The sequence below is a fragment of the Arachis hypogaea genome, chromosome 15 (assembly GCF_003086295.3).
Source record: "Arachis hypogaea cultivar Tifrunner chromosome 15, arahy.Tifrunner.gnm2.J5K5, whole genome shotgun sequence".
Classification (NCBI taxonomy): domain Eukaryota; kingdom Viridiplantae; phylum Streptophyta; class Magnoliopsida; order Fabales; family Fabaceae; genus Arachis; species Arachis hypogaea.
The window spans coordinates 36767535-36791362 of NC_092050.1; the positions used below are offsets into that span (position 1 = coordinate 36767535).

A 23828-nucleotide genomic window follows, 5' to 3' on the forward strand; every position below is an offset into this window, starting at 1 on the left:
ACACTCTTCTTTTAGCTTTTGGATCTTGACTTTAACCGCTCAGTCTCAAGTTTTCACTTGACACCTTCACGCCACAAGCACATGGTTAGGGACAGCTTGGTTTAGCCGCTTAGACCAGGATTTTATTCCTTTAGGCCCTCCTATCCACTGATACTCAAAGCCTTGGGATCCCTTTTATTTGCCCTTGCCTTTTGGTTTTAAGGGTTATTGGCTTTTTCTGCTTGCTTTTTCTTTTTTTCTTTCTCTCTTTTTTTTTCTTTTTTTTTTCTGCAAGCTTTATTCTTTGCTGCTTTTTCTTGCTTCAAGAATCATTTTTATGATTTTTCAGATTATCAATAACATGTCTCATGTTCATCATTCTTTCAAGAGCCAACATATTTAACAGTCTTAAACAACAAATTCAGAAGACATATGCACTGTTCAAGCATTCATTCAGAAGACAGAAAGCATTGCCACCACATTTAATTAATTAGAATTTCTCTTATTAAAACTCGAAATTTTATTGCCTCTTATTCAAAATATCTACTACTTTATTCATGTTTGCTGATGATGAAAAAAATAAACTATAGCTTAATTGGAGATAAAATCAAAATAGATACTAATTACTACTATATGACTCCTAAGGTAAACTTTTATAAGGACACTGTCACAGAGTTAAGGTAGAAATTGGAAATTAACAACCTTTATTCTGGGGGCACGGGGGTTCCTCTGATCCTTGGGGTGCTTGGTCCTACGAGAGAGGACTTTTGGCGCTTCAATTCCCTTAAGTCACGCCCTTGCTCCTCTTGTTCTTTAAACATATAGGTCAGCATTTGACTGTGTTCCTTTTGTTCTTTTATTATTTGCTCCATAGCTTCCCGTATCTTGGTAACAGACGTCTCAAGATACTCCCAGTATTCAGATTGAGGGATCTCTGGGAGAAATTCCTGTGCTCTCTTCTTGATGGGATCATCCTGTGCTTGTTGTTTTTCCATTGATGCTTTGGTGATTGGCTTTTCAATTAGGATATACTCAGTTATTCCCATCCTTACTCCAGCGTCCTTGCAGAGCAGAGAAATCACGCTTGGATAAGCCAACCTGGCCTCTTTTGAATTTTTGTTAGCAATTTTGTAGAGTTCAGTTGAAATCAGCTGATGAACCTCCACTTCCTTTCCCATCATGATGCAATGGATCATTGATGTGCATAAACTTGATATGCTACGATTTAGGAAATTGTACCATCGGCAAAATTCCTTCCGGCAAGTGCACCGGTTATCGTCAAGTAAAAACTCACAATAGAGTGAGGTCGAATCCCACAAGGATTGGTTGAGTGAGCAATTCGGATTAGAAGTATGTTCTAGTTGAGCAGAATCAAGATTTAGATGAGAATTGCGGAATGTAAAATTGCATGAATTAAAGAGCGAGAAGCTAAATTGCTGAAATTAAAAGGGATGGGGTGATTGCATGAATTTAATTGCAGAATGTAAAGAGAAAGTGGTAAATCAGAAATGGGGAGTTCATTGGGTGTTAGGAGATATTGAGATCTCCGAATCAAAACAACTTTTATCCCTTCCTCAACCAATGCATTCATTGAATTTTGCTTGGCAATCTTATATGATTGGATCCCAATCCCTTGGCTCACCAATTCTCTCTAAAAACAAACAAATTCCCAATCCCTTGGTTTAAATGTTCATAAGAAGAGATGATGCTCGATCACTGATTATACCACACAGTTTCATGAACCACAATTTGGTAGGATTACATGTCACAATATCCATCCAAACCCCAATCCAATTCACTGTGAGAAAGCTTCTCTAGCATGAATCCTTCATTCCTTTCCCAAGGTTCCGAAGGATTCCAATTATGGGTAGTTTCTTTCCCAAGACAACTACCCAATGGAATTAGATCGAGAAGCTTTCTAACAAAATTCAAGAGAAAAGATTGAAGAAGAAGATAAAACTATTATTGATTCATTGAATTACAATAGAGCTCCCTAACCCAATGAAAGGGGTTTAGTGAGTCATAGCTCTGAATTCAATTACAAAACTAAAAGAAAATGATCCAAAGTTCTCCGTGTGAAACTTCATGCACAACTAACTTAAATTCTATCATATTTATACACTTTCTAAATTGAGCTTCTGTTGTGTTTCTTGGGCTTTGAGGCCTTTCCCTGATTTCCTTTTGCTTTGGGTTTATGGTCCATAATCCTGATGAGGCTGTGATCCAATTCTGTAACATTCATTGAGCAAACTTAGTGATAAACAAGTAATGACACAAGACTCAACAATTTGAAGCTCCAGACTCATCAATCCTTCAGGCCCAATCCCATAAACCATGATATTCAATTGGGTTTCATACCATAATACGTTTAAGTTAATGTTTGTGCTCAAATGCTAACTTAAACTTCAATATATTTGGCCCGGAAACCCCTTTCAAAAAGTGGCGTTTAAGTTGAAGTTTAAGTTTCAGTTTAAGGTTAAACTGAAACTTAAACGTGGAAATGGAAGAAAGCAACCCAGGAGTGTGAAATGTCGAACACGTTTAAGCTTCAGTTTAAGGTTAAACTGAAGCTTAAACGTGGAAATGAAGAAAGCAACCCTGGAGGAGCAATTGGGTCGAACACGTTTAAGCTTCAGTTTAAGGTTAAACTGAAGCTTAAACGTGGAAATGAGAAAGCAACCCTGGAGGAGAGAAATAGTCGAACACGTTTAAGCTTCAGTTTAAGGTCAAACTGAAGCTTAAACGTGGAAATGAGAAAGCAACCCTGGAGGAGAGACATAGTCGAACACGTTTAAGCTTCAGTTTAAGGTCAAACTGAAGCTTAAACGTGGAAATGAGAAAGCAACCCTGGAGGAGAGACATAGTCGAACACGTTTAAGCTCCAGTTTAAGGTTAAACTGGAGCTTAAACGTGGAATGCTCCTGGTGCCTTTCTTACTTCTGGCGTTTAACCTCCAGTTTAAGGTTAAACTGGAGGTTAAACGTGGAAATGCTTCCTGGTGAGAATTTGTGTCGAACACGTTTAAGCTCCAGTTTAAGGTTAAACTGGAGCTTAAACGTGGAAATGCTCCCTTGGTGAAATTCTCATTCTGGCGTTTAACTTCCAGTTTACGGTTAAACTGGAGGTTAAACGCCAGTTCCAGCATTTCTTAGCCTTCATGATTCTGGCGTTTAAGCTCCAGTTTAGGCTTAAACTGGAACTTAAACTCCACATGTGATATTCAAGCTTCCTTTATTGATTTTGTTGCTTCCTTGCCTAGCCTCTTCTTCCCTGAAATCATCCAAACAATTGCATCAAAGTCTTGCAAAATTTCATGAGAAATCTTCCATTCATAGCATTCAAGTAATATAACTAAAAACTCATGGAATTTGCATCAAAATCATACTATTTGGATGGTTCATTGCTTTGTTATTCATTTAACCATTCTTGGTTACTTTAAGCTCAAGAAAATGCATAAAACAACTAAAACTAACAAAAAAATGCTAGTGAAACTAGCCTAAGATGCCTTGGCATCACAACACCAAACTTAATACTTGCTTGTCCCTAAGCAAGTCCTGAGTTATTTGAGAAGAAAGTATGAAACAGAAAGCAATTACATTGGCTATATTAGCAAGCATTTGAAGTTCATCAGAAGGGTTTTATGCAGAAAGTTGCAGCATCACTTTTTCATTCTTATCAGGTAAGATTATCACTTTTTCATTGCATCCATCAAACACTGCTATGGCCTCTTGTTATTCTTATGTCCTTGGCACTTTTCTCTTCTTTGTTTTTCTTTTCTTTTTCTTAGAGCTCCTTTGCTCCTTGTTTGCTTAGTGTCATGTGTTGCACAAGCCTTTGGCATTTTCTTTTTCTTATCAGTGCACTCCACATATCCACTACAGGCATTTTAGTTCACATTTCTTCTTGAGACATTGGTGCCCAGCACCTCTTTGTGTGACTAAATGTTTTGTATTTAGGTTGCTCTTGATAATGGACTTTTGGTTGATAATCCCGGGTTAGTTAACCCAAGTTACCAAGTGTTGAAACACTCCTCAGAACCTATTCATCCAAGCATATCCTTAATACATAAACACCACAGGCATTTGTCTCAGAAGTTCAAACCATTGGTGCCTAGCTTATTTTCTCAATTTTTTTTTTGCTTTTTGGTTGCCCTTTTTCAGTGGCTTTTTCTTCTTCTTTTTCTTTCTTTTTCATGGCCAAAGACATTTATTCATCAAGATCCATAGACAGTTTTCAATTTCTACACAAAAAATGATAATTCTACACTCTATTTCCAGTGATCTGACTAAACAATCAAGCATGCATACCACCACTTAATTCTACTTGATTTGTCACTAATTGAGCCAAGTTACTTTTGTTCAAACTTTTCGTTTATTTTTGGAAACAGAACAAGCATGGCAAGCATTTGTTTAAGAAGGTGAAGTTATATCCAAACATCTAGGCATTCACTTTATTCAAAGCAATAAACAGACAAACATACTAGAAACTTCACATTCCAGAAAGATTCAACAATTACAGTTTAAACCAGAACAAGCATGCTTTTGTTTGCCCTTTTTAAAGAATTGTCAAGGAACAACACCACCTTGTGAAATTCCTTGTTTTCTCTTTGTTGCCAGGAAACAATTTGATTTCTCCTTCTTCTCCTAGTTGTTGCTTCATGCTTTAAGATCCTTGTTTCCTTTCCTGCAAAGAGTGATGAAGTTGCTTGCTTCTCAAGCACTTGAGTGGTTAGCTCAACTATGTATGGGTAAGTGTCTGAGTCTTAAGTTGGTGTGTGAACACCAAACTTAGTCTCCTACTTACTTCTCTGTTCTTTGAATCCTTGAGTTCTCCTTGGAATGAAGTTGCTGCTAAGGATTTTAAGCATTTCTGTGATTGCTTAGAATGGTTGTTCCTTTCATATAATTCAAAGGTTGTTGTGTTCAGTTGATCTTTATGGTGGAACACCAAACTTAGAGTCACACATTCCCCTTTGAATTATTGATCCACGAATTCATTGTTTGGTGTGAAACACCAAACTTAATTCTTTGCAATGCACAGAAACTACTTCACCCTTTTTATTGAAACAAATAAAAGAAATAGCAAAGGGGTATTACCTCAGGTTGGGTTGCCTCCCAACAAGCGCTTCTTTAACGTCACTAGCTTGACGGTTGTCTTCCTCAGTTGAGGTGATATTTTACCTTGTCCTTCTCCTCCACATCTCCCAAGTAATGTTTGAGTCTTTGACCATTCACAATGAAGGTTCGTTGTGACTTTTCTTCCATGATTTCTACTTGTCCATATTGGGAGACCTTGGTGACAAGGAATGGTCCAGACCACCTTGATTTTAGCTTCCCTGGAAATAGCTTCAGCCTAGAATTGTAGAGCAATACTTTTTGTCCTTCTTCAAATTTCCTTGGGGCTATGTTGCTGTCATGCTTCTTCTTTGCTCTTTCTTTGTAAATTTTGGCATTCTCATAAGCTTCAGCTCTGAATTCTTCCAACTCTTGAATTTGCAACATCCTTCTTTCTCCAGCAGCTTTGCTGTCCAAGTTCAAAATTTTCAAGGCCCAGAATGCCTTGTGCTCTAACTCCAGTGGCAAATGGCAAGCTTTTCCATACACTAGTTGGTAAGGAGACATTCCAATTGGTGTTTTGAAAGCTGTCCTATATGCCCAAAGAGCATCATCTAGCTTAATCGACCAGTCCTTCCTTGAAGTTCCCACAGTCTTTTCCAGGATTCTTTTGAGTTCTCTATTAGATATTTCGGCTTGCCCACTTGTCTGTGGATGGTATGGTGTGGCTACCTTGTGTTTGACTCCATATTTTAGAAGCAATACCTCTAATGGTTTGTTGCAGAAGTGGCTTCCTCCATCACTGATGATTGCTCTTGGAACCCCAAAACGGCAAAAAATGTGTTTTCTGAGGAAGTTCATGACTACCTTATTATCATTGGTTGGAGTTGCTATTGCTTCAACCCATTTGGAGACATAGTCTACTGCCACAAGAATGTAATTATTTGAGTATGAGGTGGGGAAGGGTCCCATGAAATCTATCCCCCATACATCAAACAATTCAAGTTCCAGAATGAATTGTTGTGGCATTTCATTTCTTCTTGGCAGGTTCCCCGCTTTCTGGCATTCATGGCAGTGCTTCACTAGTTCCTTTGCATCTTTGAAGATAGTGGGCCAATAAAAACCACACTGCAACACCTTAGCTGCTGTTCTTTCTCCTGCAAAATGTCCTCCATAAGTGGAGCCATGGCAGTCCCATAAGACTTTTCTCACTAAACTCTTGTATCTGTTCAGCAATGAGTTTATGAACTTTGATCTCCCCTCCCACCATAATGCAATGTAGCAAGATGGCTCTTTTAGGGACTATTTCTGAAGAGTTTGCAGTGGGTAGGATGGATCTCCTAACTATTGCATACCACCCTTTAGCTTCAGGTGTTAGGTCTCCCCTTCTCAAGACTCTTGGAGCCCCTCTTGTTTTTCTCACCCATTCAGCTCTGATGGCACAAAGGTCTTCAGCAATAGTCGTATAGTCAGGTTCTCCTATCATCCTTTCCTCATAACTTGCTTGGCTGAAACGTATGTTTTTCAGGCCAAGAGTTTTCATGATTGCCTTGGGGCTGAAGTCAACTTCCACCCCTCTCACATAGCTTTTGTATGTGGGTTCCACGGTTGGATCCTCCCTCACTGCATTTGCATAAAACTCTTTCACCAGGTTGATGTTGATTTTAGTGATTGGCTTAGTCAGGAGCTCCCACTTCCTCTTTTTGATCTTCTCCCAAACACCTGGGAACTCATCCTTTTCAAGGTCAAAGGGAACCTCAGCTAGTACCTTTTTAGGTCTCATCCATTCGGCTTGAATCTCATGGAAAACTGATTTGTATTTCCATTAATCGAATTCCCTTTCCTCCTCCATTGGCTGCTTGTCTTTTCTTCTTTTGTGGCTAGATGAGGCTGCCATTGGTTCTTTAGTTTTGGTAAGTGACAAGCTAAAGTTGACAAGGTGAAGCAAGAAGTGTTGTTAGAAGTGTGGTGAGGTTGTTTTCGGCAAGAGATAGTTATGCTATGATGAAAGAAAATGTGCAGGAAGGAGATTTGGTGGTGTGGAACTCGTTCCCCAAGTGGTTCTTTATAGTGCACGCAAGTGAAAAAAAATGGACGGCTAGGGTGATTTGTGAAGGGTGGCTTGATGGTAAATATATGAATTAGGGAGAAGGACGAATTGCTTTTCATTTTCTTGGAAGTATTCTGGGTGCATTAGGTTGTACATGTAGCTATCTTTTCATGCAGAACTTCCCTTTCCCAAGTGTTAGTTTCAAAGACTTGTGAACTTTCTTTTTGACCAAGCACCGTACCTCCTCCCTTGTCTTTTTCTTCCATTCTTATCCTTCCTTTTGTACCTGCACAAACAAACAAATTTGCTATCATTTTTTCGGTCCATGTGAATAATGAATAGTACTTGCACATGTTTTTTTTTTCATTCTTTTTGAATTGTAAATCAATGATTGACTTCATGAGCTTATAGCCGTGACCTTTGTATGTATGCACACTTATTACTGGACACCAAACTTAGTGTTTGGTAATGTCTCCTGATGACATGAAATCCATGTTGGTTGTCCTTAATGAATGTGCATAATTCTAATAAATCATAGTCACTTTGGCTCTTTGATCCTAAACAATTTTTACTACCTAAAGTAATTGAAATCAAAGTATTAAAACATGCAAATGGTATACTTGTCATGAATTTTTAAATCCAGAGGAACTTCTTGCTTTTCATTAACTGTGTTCTAAAAGGAACACCAAACTTAATGTTTGGTTGTGCACCTTGAATGAAAGATTGAATAAATAAAATTTGGGGTGCCTTCAGGCACACCAAACTTAGAGACCAATTGCATTTTACATGCAATGTTTAGTGCACTCTTTCAACAGTTGTCCTGAGGATTCAAGTTCATGCATAAGAAACCATGCTTTATTAGATGCAAAGCAAAACAATAACGAGTAAGGATACTAAAACATGGGTTGCCTCCCATGAAGCGCTTCTTTAACGTCACTAGCTTGACGGTTGTCCCTTGTTAGGGTGGATTGTAGTGCTTGATGTCTTCTCCTCTCACTATGAAAACGTCCCCATTTGATTCCTTCATGACTTCTAAATGTTCCATAGAAAGAACTTTCCTGATTGTGAACACTTGAGGGAGCTGGGAAGGAATGGTTTTGAGGCCAGGTGGGATTGGCAGATAATGACTTGATATCACTTTATCTCCCGGAGAGAAACCTTCAGTGGGAATTTTCTTGTTTCTCCACCCTCTTGGCAATTTCTTTACAATTCTTCCCTTTCTCTTGAGGATTTCTTCATTGACCCTTATGCCAGGAGGATCCTTCTGATCTGTTTCTATTGATTCTTGTGGCTTTAACTCTTGCAATTCTTGTTTGCCTTCCAAGGACTGTTTCAGAGTTTCAGCTGCTGGATTGCTTTCCTCCAAACACAGATGGCTACTATCATCCTTAGGCTTTTCAGGTTCTGGTTCAGGCTCAGATGCAGGTTTGAAAACATTGAAAATGAGCTGTTCATCATGTATTCTCAAAATTAGCTCTCCTTGTTCTACATCTATGAGCGCTCTAGCAGTGGCTAGAAATGGCCTTCCCAGAATGATAGGGTGTAGGTAGCTTTCCTCCATGTCCATAATGACAAAGTCTGCGGGGAAAAAATAATTTCCCACTTTCACCAGCACATTCTCAACTACCCCTTCAGCTTGCTTCTGAGTTTTGTCAGCCAGTTGTATGATTACATCAGTGGATCTCACCTTATTCAGTTGTAGCCTCTTCATAAGAGTCAGAGGCATCACATTTATGCTAGCTCCTAGATCACAGAATCCTTTGTCAATTTTTGTTTCCCCTATGATGCAGGGGATATGAAAACTTCCTGGGTCTGTTTTCTTAGAGACTATGTCCTTCTTGATGAGGGCACTGCATTCTTTGTTCATTATTACAGTTTGTCCTCCCTTCAAAACTCTTTTCTTGCTCAGCAATTCCTTTAAATACTTGATATGTGTAGGCATCTGCTGGAGAATCTCAAGGAAGGGAATATTGATATGGAGAGACTTAAATGTCTCTAAAAACCTTGAATAGGTTTTCCCTTTTTCACCTCCTCCTAACCTCTGAGGAAATGGTGCTTTTGGTTGGTATGTTTCCAGCATGCCTTTTTGCAGTTCCTTGGCTTGCTCAGTTTCACTTTCCTGCTTAGCTTCTTCCACACCTTCCTTCAAGATTTCTGGCTCCTGTTCTGAGGGTCTGATTCCTTCTTCTTCTGAGACTTCCTTCAATATGGTGATGGCCTTGCATTCTTCCCATCTCACTCCCTTCTGTTCCCCTTTAGGATTCTTTTCTGTGTCACTAGGGAACACTGCAGTTGACTTGGGGGCCTGTTGAGATAGCTCTCCTACTTGAGACTCCATCCTCTTGAGTTTTTCACCATGGTTCCTTAAGGTAGATCTCACATCATCCCTAAAGCTTTTCAACTCACTTATGTCCTGACCCATGTTTGCCAGTATTCCTTCTATCCTATTTAATTGATCTTGAAATTGTTGGTTCGGATTAGGTTGGGCAGGTTGATTATTTTGGCCATGATATAGTGGTTGAGAGTAAGTGTTTTGTGTGGTTTGGTATGATCTTTGGTTAGATTTTTGGTATGTGGAATTGTTATGTTGGTTTTGGTTGTAAGGTTTGTGGTTTTGTGGTTGGGTTTGTTGGTTTCCCCACCCAAAGTTTGGGTGGTTTTTCCATCCTGGGTTGTAAGTGTTGGAATGTGGATCATATGATTGCCTTTGTTGGTTTCCCACATAGTTGGCCTCTTCCCAATCACCTCCTTCAGTGCTTACTTCCTCTTGATCTTGTGTGTGTATTGCAGCCACTTGCTTTGTTTCTAATTTCCTGGTGAGCTCTGCTAGTTGCTTGGCAAACACCTTGTTTTGGGCTAAAATTGTATCAACATGGTTCAGCTCCATGACTCCCTTAGTGTTGTGTCTCTCTGAAGCATAATAGTACTCATTCTCAGCCACTGTCTCAATCACTTCAATGGCTTCTTCCACAGTCTTTTTCCTGTTCAATGAACCTCCTGATGAATGGTCTACAGCCTTCCTTGATTCATAAGAAAGTCCATCATAGAAAATATGCAATTGCACCCAGTCATGGAACATGTCTGGTGGGCATTTCCTTGTCAAATCCTTGAATCTCTCCCATGCCTCGTAGAGAGTTTCACCATCTTGTTGTCTAAAAGTCTGAACCTCAGATCGAAGCCTATTGACCTTTTGTGGGGGGTAGAAACGTGCCAGAAACTTGCTTTCCACCTCATCCCAGGTTGTTAGGCTTCCCCTTGGGAATGATTCCAGCCACTTAGCTGCCTTGTCCCTAAGTGAAAATGGGAACAAGAGCAGTTTATAGGTATCTTCCTGGACTCCATTGGACTTCACAGTGTCGCAAATTCTCAGGAATTTTGTGAGATGTTGGTTTGGATCTTCATTAGCACTCCCACCAAATGAACAATGATCCTCCACAAGTGATATTAGCTGTGGTTTGAGTTCAAAATTGTTGGCCTGAATGGGTGGTTTCTGAATGCTGCTACCACAATTCCCAGAGGTTGGGTTTATGTATGAACCAAGAACCCTCCTCTCAGGAATGGCATTGTTTCCATCAGCCCTCTCATGGTTGTGAACTTCTCTATCCATGTTGAGATCTAAAGCTTCCTCAAAATTGTCCTCAGATTCTCCTTCAGATTCCTCTTCTCTCAGTACTCTCTTCCCTCTTGCTTCCCTTCTAAGTCTATGAAGGGTCCTCTCTGGTTCGGTATATGGAGGAGTTGATGTCTCTCCTCTCCTACCTGTCATACAAGAACACAGCACAGGCACCAAACAAGTGAAATACTCTTGGTTAATGGAAGAGTATGGTTAGAGCAGTTGAGGAATTAATTCAAATAGTTAGTGAGTCAGTGAGTTAGTTGCTTGAATTTAAAGGCATAAAGAAAGAAAGCATGTAACAGAGTGCAGAAATTAAAATTCAACAAGTAACTTGAACTGAATTAACAAAGCAAGAAAAATGCTCAATCTAGTTAACTTCCAATTTGAGAATTGTCAATCGAAAACCAATCCCCGGCAACGGCGCCATAAACTTGATGTGCATAAACTTGATATGCTACGATTTAGGAAATTGCACCATCGGCAAAATTCCTTCCGGCAAGTGCACCGGTTATCGTCAAGTAAAAACTCACAATAGAGTGAGGTCGAATCCCACAAGGATTGGTTGAGTGAGCAATTCGGATTAGAAGTATGTTCTAGTTGAGCGGAATCAAGATTTAGATGAGAATTGCGGAATGTAAAATTGCATGAATTAAAGAGCGAGAAGCTAAATTGCTGAAATTAAAAGGGATGGGGTGATTGCATGAATTTAATTGCAGAATGTAAAGAGAAAGTGGTAAATCAGAAATGGGGAGTTCATTGGGTGTTAGGAGATATTGAGATCTCCGAATCAAAACAACTTTTATCCCTTCCTCAACCAATGCATTCATTGAATTTTGCTTGGCAATCTTATATGATTGGATCCCAATCCCTTGGCTCACCAATTCTCTCTAAAAACAAACAAATTCCCAATCCCTTGGTTTAAATGTTCATAAGAAGAGATGATGCTCGATCACTGATTATACCACACAGTTTCATGAACCACAATTTGGTAGGATTACATGTCACAATATCCATCCAAACCCCAATCCAATTCACTGTGAGAAAGCTTCTCTAGCATGAATCCTTCATTCCTTTCCCAAGGTTCCGAAGGATTCCAATTATGGGTAGTTTCTTTCCCAAGACAACTACCCAATGAAATTAGATCGAGAAGCTTTCTAACAAAATTCAAGAGAAAAGATTGAAGAAGAAGATAAAACTATTATTGATTCATTGAATTACAATAGAGCTCCCTAACCCAATGAAAGGGGTTTAGTGAGTCATAGCTCTGAATTCAATTACAAAACTAAAAGAAAATGATCCAAAGTTCTCCGTGTGAAACTTCATGCACAACTAACTTAAATTCTATCCTATTTATACACTTTCTAAATTGAGCTTCTGTTGTGTTTCTTGGGCTTTGAGGCCTTTCCCTGATTTCCTTTTGCTTTGGGTTTATGGTCCATAATCCTGATGAGGCTGTGATCCAATTCTGTAACATTCATTGAGCAAACTTAGTGATAAACAAGTATGACACAAGACTCAACAATTTGAAGCTCCAGACTCATCAATCCTTCAGGCCCAATCCCATAAACCATGATATTCAATTGGGTTTCATACCATAATACGTTTAAGTTAATGTTTGTGCTCAAATGCTAACTTAAACTTCAATATATTTGGCCCAGAAACCCCTTTCAAAAAGTGGCGTTTAAGTTGAAGTTTAAGTTTCAGTTTAAGGTTAAACTGAAACTTAAACGTGGAAATGGAAGAAAGCAACCCAGGAGTGTGAAATGTCGAACACGTTTAAGCTTCAGTTTAAGGTTAAACTGAAGCTTAAACGTGGAAATGAAGAAAGCAACCCTGGAGGAGCAATTGGGTCGAACACGTTTAAGCTTCAGTTTAAGGTTAAACTGAAGCTTAAACGTGGAAATGAGAAAGCAACCCTGGAGGAGAGAAATAGTCGAACACGTTTAAGCTTCAGTTTAAGGTCAAACTGAAGCTTAAACGTGGAAATGAGAAAGCAACCCTGGAGGAGAGACATAGTCGAACACGTTTAAGCTTCAGTTTAAGGTCAAACTGAAGCTTAAACGTGGAAATGAGAAAGCAACCCTGGAGGAGAGACATAGTCGAACACGTTTAAGCTCCAGTTTAAGGTTAAACTGGAGCTTAAACGTGGAATGCTCCTGGTGCCTTTCTTACTTCTGGCGTTTAACCTCCAGTTTAAGGTTAAACTGGAGGTTAAACATGGAAATGCTTCCTGGTGAGAATTTGTGTCGAACACGTTTAAGCTCCAGTTTAAGGTTAAACTGGAGCTTAAACGTGGAAATGCTCCCTTGGTGAAATTCTCATTCTGGCGTTTAACTTCCAGTTTACGGTTAAACTGGAGGTTAAACGCCAGTTCCAGCATTTCTTAGCCTTCATGATTCTGGCGTTTAAGCTCCAGTTTAGGCTTAAACTGGAACTTAAACTCCACATGTGATATTCAAGCTTCCTTTATTGATTTTGTTGCTTCCTTGCCTAGCCTCTTCTTCCCTGAAATCATCCAAACAATTGCATCAAAGTCTTGCAAAATTTCATGAGAAATCTTCCATTCATAGCATTCAAGTAATATAACTAAAAACTCATGGAATTTGCATCAAAATCATACTATTTGGATGGTTCATTGCTTTGTTATTCATTTAACCATTCTTGGTTACTTTAAGCTCAAGAAAATGCATAAAACAACTAAAACTAACAAAAAAATGCTAGTGAAACTAGCCTAAGATGCCTTGGCATCAATCATCACTGCTCTTTTAACTGTGACTTCAGAACGGTTGCTAGTAGGCAATAGAGAACGCCCAATGAAGTCCAGCCATCCTCTGGCGACTGGTTTGAGATCCTCCCTCTTGAGTTGATTTGGGACACCCTTTGTGTTGGTGGTCCACCTGGCTCCAGGGATACATATGTCCTCTAGAATCTTATCCAGGTCAATGTCTGCTCTCATCATCCTCCTGTTGAAGGAGTCTGGATCATCCTTTAGCTGAGGTAGCTTTAAGATCTCCCTGATCTTGTCAGGGGTGGTATGAACAATCTTTCCTCTGACCATGGTCCGAAATTCATAGAATGCAGTTCCAGATAGTTTTTGCTTGTCAGTTTGCCACATATTAGCATAGAACTCCTGGACCATGTTCCTTCCCACTTTCGTTTCAGGATTAGCTAGGACTTCCCAGTTCCTGATTCGAATTTGCTCCTGGATCTCCGGATATTCATCTTCTTTCAGATCGAATCTAACTTCCAAGATCACTGATCTCAGACCCATTACTTTAAGATAATGGTCTGAATGATCTTTAGATAAGAACTTCCCTTGATTCCAAAGTGGTTTTGGAACGCTCTCTTTCTTGCCTCTTGGAGTGGGTTGTTTTCCTTTAGGAGCCATGATCTTAGTGATCTCGGATAAACACACCAAACTTAGAGGTTTGCTTGTCCTCAAGCAAAAGAAAAGAAAGGAGAGGGATAGAAGGAGAGCTAGGTGCAATTGTTGATGGAGGAGGAGGGAGGCCGAACCCAAATTTAAAGGGATGGGGGTGGGTTTTCGAAAAATTGGAAAAGATAAGATAAGAAGATTGAGTTGAAAAAGATAAGATAGAAGATATAGTTTAATTTTGAAAAGATATGATAGATTTTTGAAAAAGATAAATCTAAATTTTGAAAAAGATAATATGGAGATTTGAAAAAGATATGGATTAGTTGAAAAGATTTTTGAGTGAAAAAGATAGATTTGTTTTCAGAAAAGTTTTGAAAAGAGTTTGGATTGAATTTGGAAAGAGGGATTTTTAGAAATTAAGGATTTTAGAAATCAAGGTTCTTGACATGTTCATGTAAAAATCATGCATTGAAACATAAAATTTGAAATTAAAATGGAAATACGTGTGGAAAAATGAATTTGGCTCCTCCCTGCTGTCCTGGCATTTGAACGCCCAAACACTGCCTGTTTTGGGCGTTCAGCGCCCAAATGCTGCTCTCCTGGTTGTTCAACGCCCAGCTGCTGCCATTACTGGCGTTCAACGCCCAGTGGGTGCCCCTTTCTGGCGTTGAACGCCCAGATTGCTACCATTACTGGCGTTTTCTTGCCAGTGAGCTCTTTTTCTCTGTTTTGTGTGCCGAGGTCTTCTGTAAATGATTATTTACCTTGTTGCCAATGAACTCTATATAAACAAATAAGAATAAAAATAGAAATGGGAAAAAAATGCTTAGAGGATTGTTGCCCCATGGCTGGGTTGCCTCCCAGCAAGCGCTTCTTTATTGTCTTTAGCTGGACCTTGCTGAGCTTTTAATCTAGCTTCAGCCTTGAGCATTCTTGCTCAATGTTGCCTTCAAGATAATGCTTAATTCTCTGTCCATTAACAATGAACTTCTTGTCAGAATCAATATCTTGAAGCTCCACATAACCATATGGTGATACACTTGTAATCACGTATGGTCCCCTCCATCGGGATTTCAGTTTCCCGGGGAATAGCCTGAGTCTAGAGTTAAACAACAGGACTTTCTGTCCTGGTTCAAAGATTCTAGATGACAGCTTTCTGTCATGCCATTTTTTTTATTTTTCTTTATAAAGCTTGGCATTTTCGAAAGCTGTGAATCTGAATTCCTCTAGCTCATTTAGCTGGAGCAATCGTTTTTCTCCTGCTAATTTGGCATCCAAGTTTAGGAATCTGGTTGCCCAGTAGGCCTTATCTTCCAGTTCCACGGGCAGGTGACATGCCTTACCATACACGAGTTGGTATGGAGAGGTCCCTATAGGGGTCTTGAATGCTGTTCTGTAAGCCCACAGAGCATCATCCAAGCTCCGTGCCCAATCCTTTCTAGGGGTATTTACTGTCCGTTCCAGGATTCTCTTTAATTCTCTGTTAGAAACTTCAGCTTGCCCATTGGTTTGTGGATGATATGGAGTGGCCACCTTGTGGCGAATTCCATACCGAACCATGGCAGAGTAAAGCTGTTTATTGCAGAAGTGAGTGCCCCCATCACTGATTAGTACTCTAGGGATACCAAACCTGCTAAAGATATGTTTCTGAAGGAACTTCAGCACTGTTTTAGTATCATTGGTGGGTGTGGCAATAGCCTCAACCCATTTTGATACATAGTCAGCTGCCACCAGAATATAAGTGTTTGAGTATGATGGTGGGAAAGGTCCCATGAAGTCAATTCCCCATACGTCATACAACTCAATTTCCAAGATTTCTTGTTGAGGCATGACGTAACCATGAGGCAGATTACCAGTTCTTTGGTAACTGTCACAATTACGTACAAACTCTCGGGAATCTTTATAGAGTGTGGGCCAATAGAAGCCACATTGGAGGACCTTGGTGGCTGTTCGCTCACCTCCGAAATGGCCTCCATATTGAGATCCGTGGCAATGCCACAGGATCCTCTGTGCTTCTTCTCTAGGCACACACCTACGGATAATTCCGTTTGCACATCTCTTAAAGAGATAAGGTTCATCCCACAAGTAGTACTTTGCATCAGTAATTAATTTCTTCTTTTGTATCCTGTTGTACTCCTTGGGTATGAACCTTGCAGCTTTATAGTTTGCAATATCGGCAAACCATGGTGCTTCCTGAATGGCGAATAAATGCTCATCAGGAAACGTCTCAGAGATCTCAAGAAAGGGGAGGGACGTCCCTTCCACTGGCTCTATCCGGGACAGATGATCAGCCACTTGGTTCTCTGTCCCTTTTCTGTCTCTTATTTCTATATCAAACTCTTGCAGAAGCAATACCCATCTGATGAGCCTGGGTTTTGAATCCTGCTTTGTGAGTAGATATTTAAGAGCAGCATAGTCAGTATACACAATCACTTTTGATCCTACTAAGTATGATCTGAACTTGTCAATGGCGTAAACCACTGCAAGTAATTCTTTTTCTGTGGTTGTGTAATTTTTCTGGGCATCATTTAGAATGCGACTGGCATAATAAATGACATGCAGAAGCTTGTCATGCCTCTGTCCCAATACTGCACCAATGGCATGATCACTGGCATCACACATTAGCTCAAATGGTAACATCCAATCTGGTGCAGAAATGACTGGTGCTGTGACCAGCTTAGCTTTCAGCGTTTCAAACACCTGCAGGCACTCTGTGTCAAACACAAATGGCGTGTCAGCAGCTAGCAGATTGCTTAGAGGTTTTGCGATTTTTGAAAAATCCTTTATAAACCTCCTATAGAATCCTGCATGCCCCAGAAAGCTTCTGATTGCCTTAACATTGGTAGGTGGTGGTAATTTTTCAATTACCTCTATTTTTGCTTGATCCACCTCTATTCCCTTGTTTGAGATTTTATGCCCAAGATCAATTCCTTCAGTCACCATGAAGTGACACTTTTCCCAGTTTAAAACTAGGTTGGTCTCTTGGCATCTTTTCAGAACAAGTTTCAGGTGATCAAGACAGGAGCTGAATGAGTCTCCATATACTGAGAAGTCATCCATGAAGACTTCCAAAAATTTTTCCACCATATCAGAGAAAATAGAGAGCATGCATCTCTGGAAGGTTGCAGGCGCATTACATAGCCCAAATGGCATCCTTCTATAAGCAAACACTCCAGATGGACATGTGAATGCTGTTTTCTCTTGATCCTAGGGATCTACTGCAATCTGGTTATAGCCTGAGTAGCCATCCAAAAAGCAGTAATAATCATGACCTGCTAGTCTTTCTAGCATCTGGTCTATGAATGGCAAAGGAAAATAATCCTTTCTGGTGGCTGTATTGAGCATTCTGTAGTCAATACACATGCGCCATCCCGTAACTGTTCTTATAGGAACCAGTTCATTTTTTTCATTATGAATCACTGTCATGCCTCCCTTTTTTGGGACGACTTGGACAGGGCTCACCCAGGGGCTATCAGAAATAGGATAAATAATCCCAGCCTCTAGTAATTTGGTGACCTCTTTCTGCACCACTTCCTTCATGGCTGGATTTAGCCGCCTCTGTGGTTGAACCACTGGTTTGGCATTATCCTCCAATAGGATTTTGTGCATGCATCTAGCTGGGCTTATGCCCTTAAGGTCACCTATGGACCACCCAAGAGTTGTCTTGTGTGTCCTTAGCACTTGAATAAGTGCTTCCTCTTCCTGTGAATTTAAAGCAGAGCTTATGATCACTGGAAAAGTGTCACCTTCTCCCAGAAATGCATATTTCAAGGATGGTGGTAATGGCTTGAGCTCGGGTTTAGGAGGTTTTTCCTCTTTCAGAAGAAAGTTCAGAGGCTCTTTCATGTCCCCTGAATCCTCCAAATCAGGCTGAACATCTTTAAAGATGTCTTCCAACTCTAATTCGAGACTCTCAGCCATGTTGATCTCTTCTACCAAAGAGTCAATAAGATCAACTTTCATGCAGTCTGTTGATGTGTCTGGATGCTGCATGGCTTTGACAGCGTTCAACTTGAACTCATCATCGTTGACTCTCAGGGTTATTTCCCCCTGTTGGACGTCAATGAGGGATCGTCCAGTTGCTAGGAAGGGTCTTCCTAGAATGAGAGTAGCACTCTTGTGCTCCTCCATTTCCAGCATAACAAAGTTAGTGGGAAAGGCGAATGGCCCAACTCTGACAATCATGTCCTCAATCACGCCTGATGGGTATTTAGTGGAACCATCAGCAAGTTGGAGACATATCCGGGTTGGTTTAACTTCTTCAGTTAAGCCAAGCTTCCTGATAGTGGATGCAGGTATTAGGTTGATGCTTGCCCCAAGATCGCATAAAGCTGTCTTGGTGCAATTATCTTCTAATATGCATGGTATCAGAAAGCTCCTAGGGTCTTTAAGCTTTTCAGGAAAGCTCTTCAGAATGACTGCACTGCATTCTTCAGTGAGGAGAACTCTTTCTGTTTCTCTCCAATCCTTTTTATGACTCAAGATCTCTTTCATGAACTTGGCATAAGAAGGTATTTTCTCAAGTGCTTCTGCAAATGGAATCTTTATTTCAAGAGTCCTGAGATAATCTGCAAAGCGAGCAAATTGCTTATCCTGCTCCTCTTTCCGGAGTTTTTGAGGATAAGGTATCTTGGCTTTATATTCTTCAACCTTAGTTGCTGCAGGTTTATTGCCTACAGAAGTGGTTGAAGAAGCCTTTTTAGAGGGGTTGTTATCAGCATTTGTGTGTGTCTGATCCCTCACTGGCACTTGAGTGCCAGAGTTAATGGAGTGAAACTGGACGCCAGCTCCTTGTCTGCTTCTGGCGTCTGAACGCCAGAACTGTGCCCATTTTGGGCATTCAGTGCCAGATCCTGCCCATTTTGGGCGTTCAACGCCAGATCCTTGCCCATTTCTGCCGTTGAACGCCAGTCCTGCTGTATTTCTGGCGTTGAACGCCAGTTTTGGCCGTGGTCTGAGCGTTCAGCGCCAGCCTTCCACCAATTTTCTGGCGCTTTAGCGCTAGAATTATTTTTCCCTGGGCTCTTACTGTCCTCAGGTGAATTTTGGGTGGTTTGCTCATTTCTTAGCTTTTTGCTGCCTTGAGGTGGGGTATTTAATGTTTTCCCACTTCTTAGTTGAACTGCTTGGCATTCTTCTGCTATTTGCCTTGACAGCTGCTGCGTTGTTTGCTTAAACTGTTCGTCCATATGTATATTATCCATCCTTGTCTCTTGTAACCTGTCTTTAAATTCGGCTAACTGCTTTGTTAGAAAGTCCAATTGCTGATTGAATTCAGCAGCTTGTTTTACAGGACTGAGTTCAGCAGTTACTGTTTTAACCTCTTCATTCATGGAAGGGTTGTTGCTTAGGTACAGATGCTGATTCCTGGCAACTGTATCAATGAGCTCTTGAGCCTCTTCAATTGTCTTTCTCATGTGGATAGATCCACCAGCTGAGTAATCTAGAGACATCTGAGCTCCTTCTGCAAGCCCATAATAGAAGATGTCTAACTGAACCCACTCTAAAAACATTTCAGAGGGGCATTTTCATAGCATCTCTCTGTATCTCTCCCAGGCATCATAAAGAGATTCATTATCTCCTTGTTTAAAGCCTTGGATGTCCAGCCTTAGCTGTGTCATCCTTTTTGGAGGGAAATATTGATTCAGGAACTTTTCTGTCAGCTGTTTCCATGTCCTTATGCTGGCCTTAGGTTGGTTATTCAACCACCTCTTAGCTTGATCTTTTACAGCAAATGGAAACAGTAATAGTCTGTAGACATCCTGATCTATTTCTTTATCATGTACTGTGTCAGCAATCTGTAGAAACTGTGCCAGAAACTTTGTAGGTTCTTCCTATGGAAGACCGGAATACTGGCAATTTTGCTGCACCATGATAATGAGCTGAGGATTCAACTCAAAGCTACTGACTCCAATGGAGGGTATGCAGATGCTACTCCCATATGAAGCAGTAGAGGGGTTAGAATATGATCCCAGAGTCCTCCTGGACTATTCATTTCCGCTTAGGTCCATGATGGAGAAAGGGAGATGATGTAAAATAGAAAAAATATTTTTATTTATTTATTTATATATTTATTTCGAAAGTGAAATAAATTGAAATAAAATAAATAAAAATTGGGTGAAGATTTTTGAAAAACTGAGGAGAGAGAAAGTGGTTAGGAAGTTTTGAAAAGGATATGATGATTTTGAAAAAAAAAAGTTTTAAATTTTGAAATAAAAATCTAAATTTTAGAAATATATTTCGAAAATTTGTTTTTAAAATAGAGAGAAAAGATATTTTTTATTTTTAAGAGGAAAGAGAAAAACAATAAGATAGCACAAGATTTAAAATTTTTAGATCTAATGCTCCCTATTTTCGAAAATTTTGGAGGGAAAACACCAAGGAACACCAAACTTAAAAATTTTAAGATCAAGTCACAAGGAAAACTCAAGAACACGAAGAAAGAAAACCAAACTTAAAATTTTTAGAAAACCAAAATAAATTTTCGAAAAACACAAAAAAATCAACAAGAAAACACCAAACTTAAAGTTTGGCACAGGATTTAATAGAAAAATTATTTTTGAAAAAGATTTTAAAAAGAGTGTACCAAACTGCCACGGGCTTAGACTAACGCTCTAGCCAATTAGGCAGTAAATGTAACACTTGTTTTAAAGAAGGATATTTTTAACCAAGAACAATAATAAGAGATTCTAAACTAAAAAAGAAAAATTTTCCTAATCTAAGCAACAAAATAAACCGTCAGTTGTCCAAACACGAACAATCCCCGACAACGGCGCCAAAAACATGGTGCACAAATTGTGAATCACACTTTTCACAACTCGTACCACTGACCAGCAAGTGCACTGGGTCGTCCAAGTAATACCTCACGTGAGTAAGGGTCGAATCCCACGGAGATTGTTGGTTTGAAGCAATCTATGGTTATCTTGTAAATCTTAGTCAGGAAGTCAATTATGTTTATCAGTTGAATTGCAAATAAACAATAGAGCATGGATTAAAGGTTACTTGTTATGCAGTAATGGAGAATATGTTGGAGTTTTGGAGATGCTTTGTCTTCTGAATCTCTGCTTTCCTCTGTCTTCTTGTTCACGCACGCACATCCTCCTATGGCAAGCTGTGTGTTGGTGGATCACCGTTGTCAATGGCTACCTTCCATCCTTCCAGTGAAAACTACGCTCACGCGCTCTGTCACAGCACGGCTAATCACCGGTTGGTTCTCGATCCGGTTGGAATAGGATTTACTATCCTTTTGCGTCTGTCACTAACGCCCAGCCTTCAGGAGTTTGAAGCTCGTCACAGTCATTCAATCCTTGAATCCTACTCGGAATACCACAGACAAGGTTTAGACTTTCCGGATTCTCATGAATGCCGCCATCAGTTCTAGCTTATACCACGGAGATTCTGATTAAGGAATCTAAGAGATACTCATTCAATCGTATATAGAACGGAGGTGGTTGTCAGGCACACGTTCATGATTTGAGGAAGGTGATGAGTGTCACAGATCATCACCTCCATCATAGTTAAGCGCGAATGAACATCTTAGATAGGAACAAGCGTGTTTGAATGGAAAACAGAAATACTTGCATTAATTCATCGAGACACAGCAGAGCTCCTCACCCCCAACAATAGGGTTTAGAGACTCATGCCGTCAGAGAATACAAAGTTTAGATCTAAAAATGTCATGAGGTACAAAATAAGTCTCTAAAAGTTGTTTAAATACTAAACTAGTAGCCTAGGTTTACAAAAAATGAGTAGACTATGATAGATGATGCAGAGATCCACTTCTGGGGCCCACTTGGTGTGTGCTGGGGCTGAGGTTTAAGCAAGTCACGTGCAGAGGCCATTTGTGGAGTTGAACGCCAGTTTTTGTGCCAGTTTGGGCGTTCAACTCCAGCTTTTGATCCTTTTCTGGCGCTGGACGCCAGAATTGGGCAGAGAACTGGCGTTGAACGCCAGTTTACGTCATCTATCCTTGTGCAAAGTATGAACTATTATATATTTCTGGAAAGCCCTGGATGTCTACTTTCTAAAGCAATTGGAAGCATGCCATTTCGAGTTCTGTAGCTCCAGAAAATCCACTTTGAGTGCAGGGAGGTCAGAATCCAACAGCATCAGCAGTCCTTTTTCAGCCTGAATCAGATTTTTGCTCAGCTCCCTCAATTTCAGCCAGAAAAATACCTGAAATTACAGAAAAACACACAACTCATAGTAAAGTCCAGAAATATGAATTTTTCCTAAAAACTAATGAAAATAGACTAAAAACTAACTAAAACATACTCAAAACTATATGAAATTAACCCCAAAAAGCGTATAAAATATCCGCTCATCAGCAGCCGAAAATAATAATAATGCAAGGAGGATGTTCGGTGACTTTACTGCACCTAATTCCAATTTACATGGAAGAAGCATCTCCATCCCTACCATTGGAGCAAACAATTTTGAGCTGAAACCTCAATTAGTTTCTCTGATGCAACAAAACTGCAAATTTCATGGACTTCCATCTGAAGATCCTTTTCAGTTCTTAACTGAATTCTTGCAGATCTGTGATACTGTTAAGACTAATGGAGTAGATCCTGAAGTCTACAGGCTCATGCTTTTCCCGTTTGCTGTAAGAGACAGAGCTAGAATATGGTTGGATTCTCAACCTAAAGATAGCCTAAACTCTTGGGATAAGCTGGTCACGGCTTTCTTAGCCAAGTTCTTTCCTCCTCAAAAGCATAGTAAGCTTAGAGTGGATGTTCAAACCTTCAGGCAGAAAGAAGGTGAATCCCTCTATGAAGCTTGGGAGAGATACAAGCAACTGACCAAAAAGTGTCCTTCTGACATGCTTTTAGAATGGACCATATTGGATATATTCTATGATGGTCTGTCTGAATTAGCTAAGATGTCATTGGATACTTCTGCAGGTGGATCCATTCACCTCAAGAAAACGCCTGCAGAAGCTCAAGAACTCATTGACATGGTTGCTAATAACCAGTTTATGTACACCTCTGAGAGGAATCCTGTGAGTAATGGGACTAGGGATGGCAAAAATCCCCGGCGGGGCGGGTATCCGCGGGGATTTACCCATCGGGGGGCGGATACGGGAAAGATTTTTCACCCGCGGGGACGGGGGACGGGGCCCCGTTTATTAAACGGGGCGGGGGCGGGGATAGAGGTCCCCGCCCCGTGGAGACCCGTTTAATCCCTATATGTGTAAAAAGACTAGAATACCCTTAATATATATATATATATATATATATATATATATATATATATATATATATCTTATGAGGGAAACTGAAACCCTAGCCGCACACCATTCACAAACTCAAATCTAAAGTCCCTCAACCTCAAACCTCCCTCCTGGCCCCTGTCCTCTCAGACACGTGAACGGCGGCTGAACGGCACGGTCTCACCATCACCACCGCCAATCGCTACATCCTAACCCCTTAGTCCTTCACCGCTACTTCCCACACCTCAGTCCCTCACCGCCACCTCTCAGTCTCTCACGCAGTCAAGTCACCCGTCACCGTCACGCACACCGCAACAGCCAACAGGGAGTCCGTCATTTTTGCCGTCGTCGCGTCTTCCGTTATCGCAAGCTCGTCGGTCATCGCGGCTTCGCAGTTCGTCGCCTCTTCACAGGTCGTCGTGCCTTCGCCGGTCATCGCCTCTTCGCCGGCCGTTGCCTCTTCTCCTCGGGTAAGTCACATAACTCTGATTTTTATTGTTTATTTTGATTTTGAAACATTTGTTTGCTTCTGATAATGAAAT

General features: G+C 40.3%; 2 non-coding genes across 2 annotated transcripts; one reads left to right on the forward strand and one right to left on the reverse strand.

The window, feature by feature from the left end:
- The first annotated feature begins 10160 nt into the window (after nt 1-10160).
- On the forward strand, nt 10161-10264 carry LOC112752289 (small nucleolar RNA R71). The gene has a single exon (XR_003176734.1). It is a non-coding gene; the product is annotated as a small nucleolar RNA R71 (small nucleolar RNA).
- Nucleotides 10265-22794: 12530 nt separating this feature from the next.
- LOC112753088 (small nucleolar RNA R71) lies at nt 22795-22902 on the reverse strand. The gene has a single exon (XR_003177487.1). It is a non-coding gene; the product is annotated as a small nucleolar RNA R71 (small nucleolar RNA).
- Nucleotides 22903-23828: the final 926 nt, after the last annotated feature.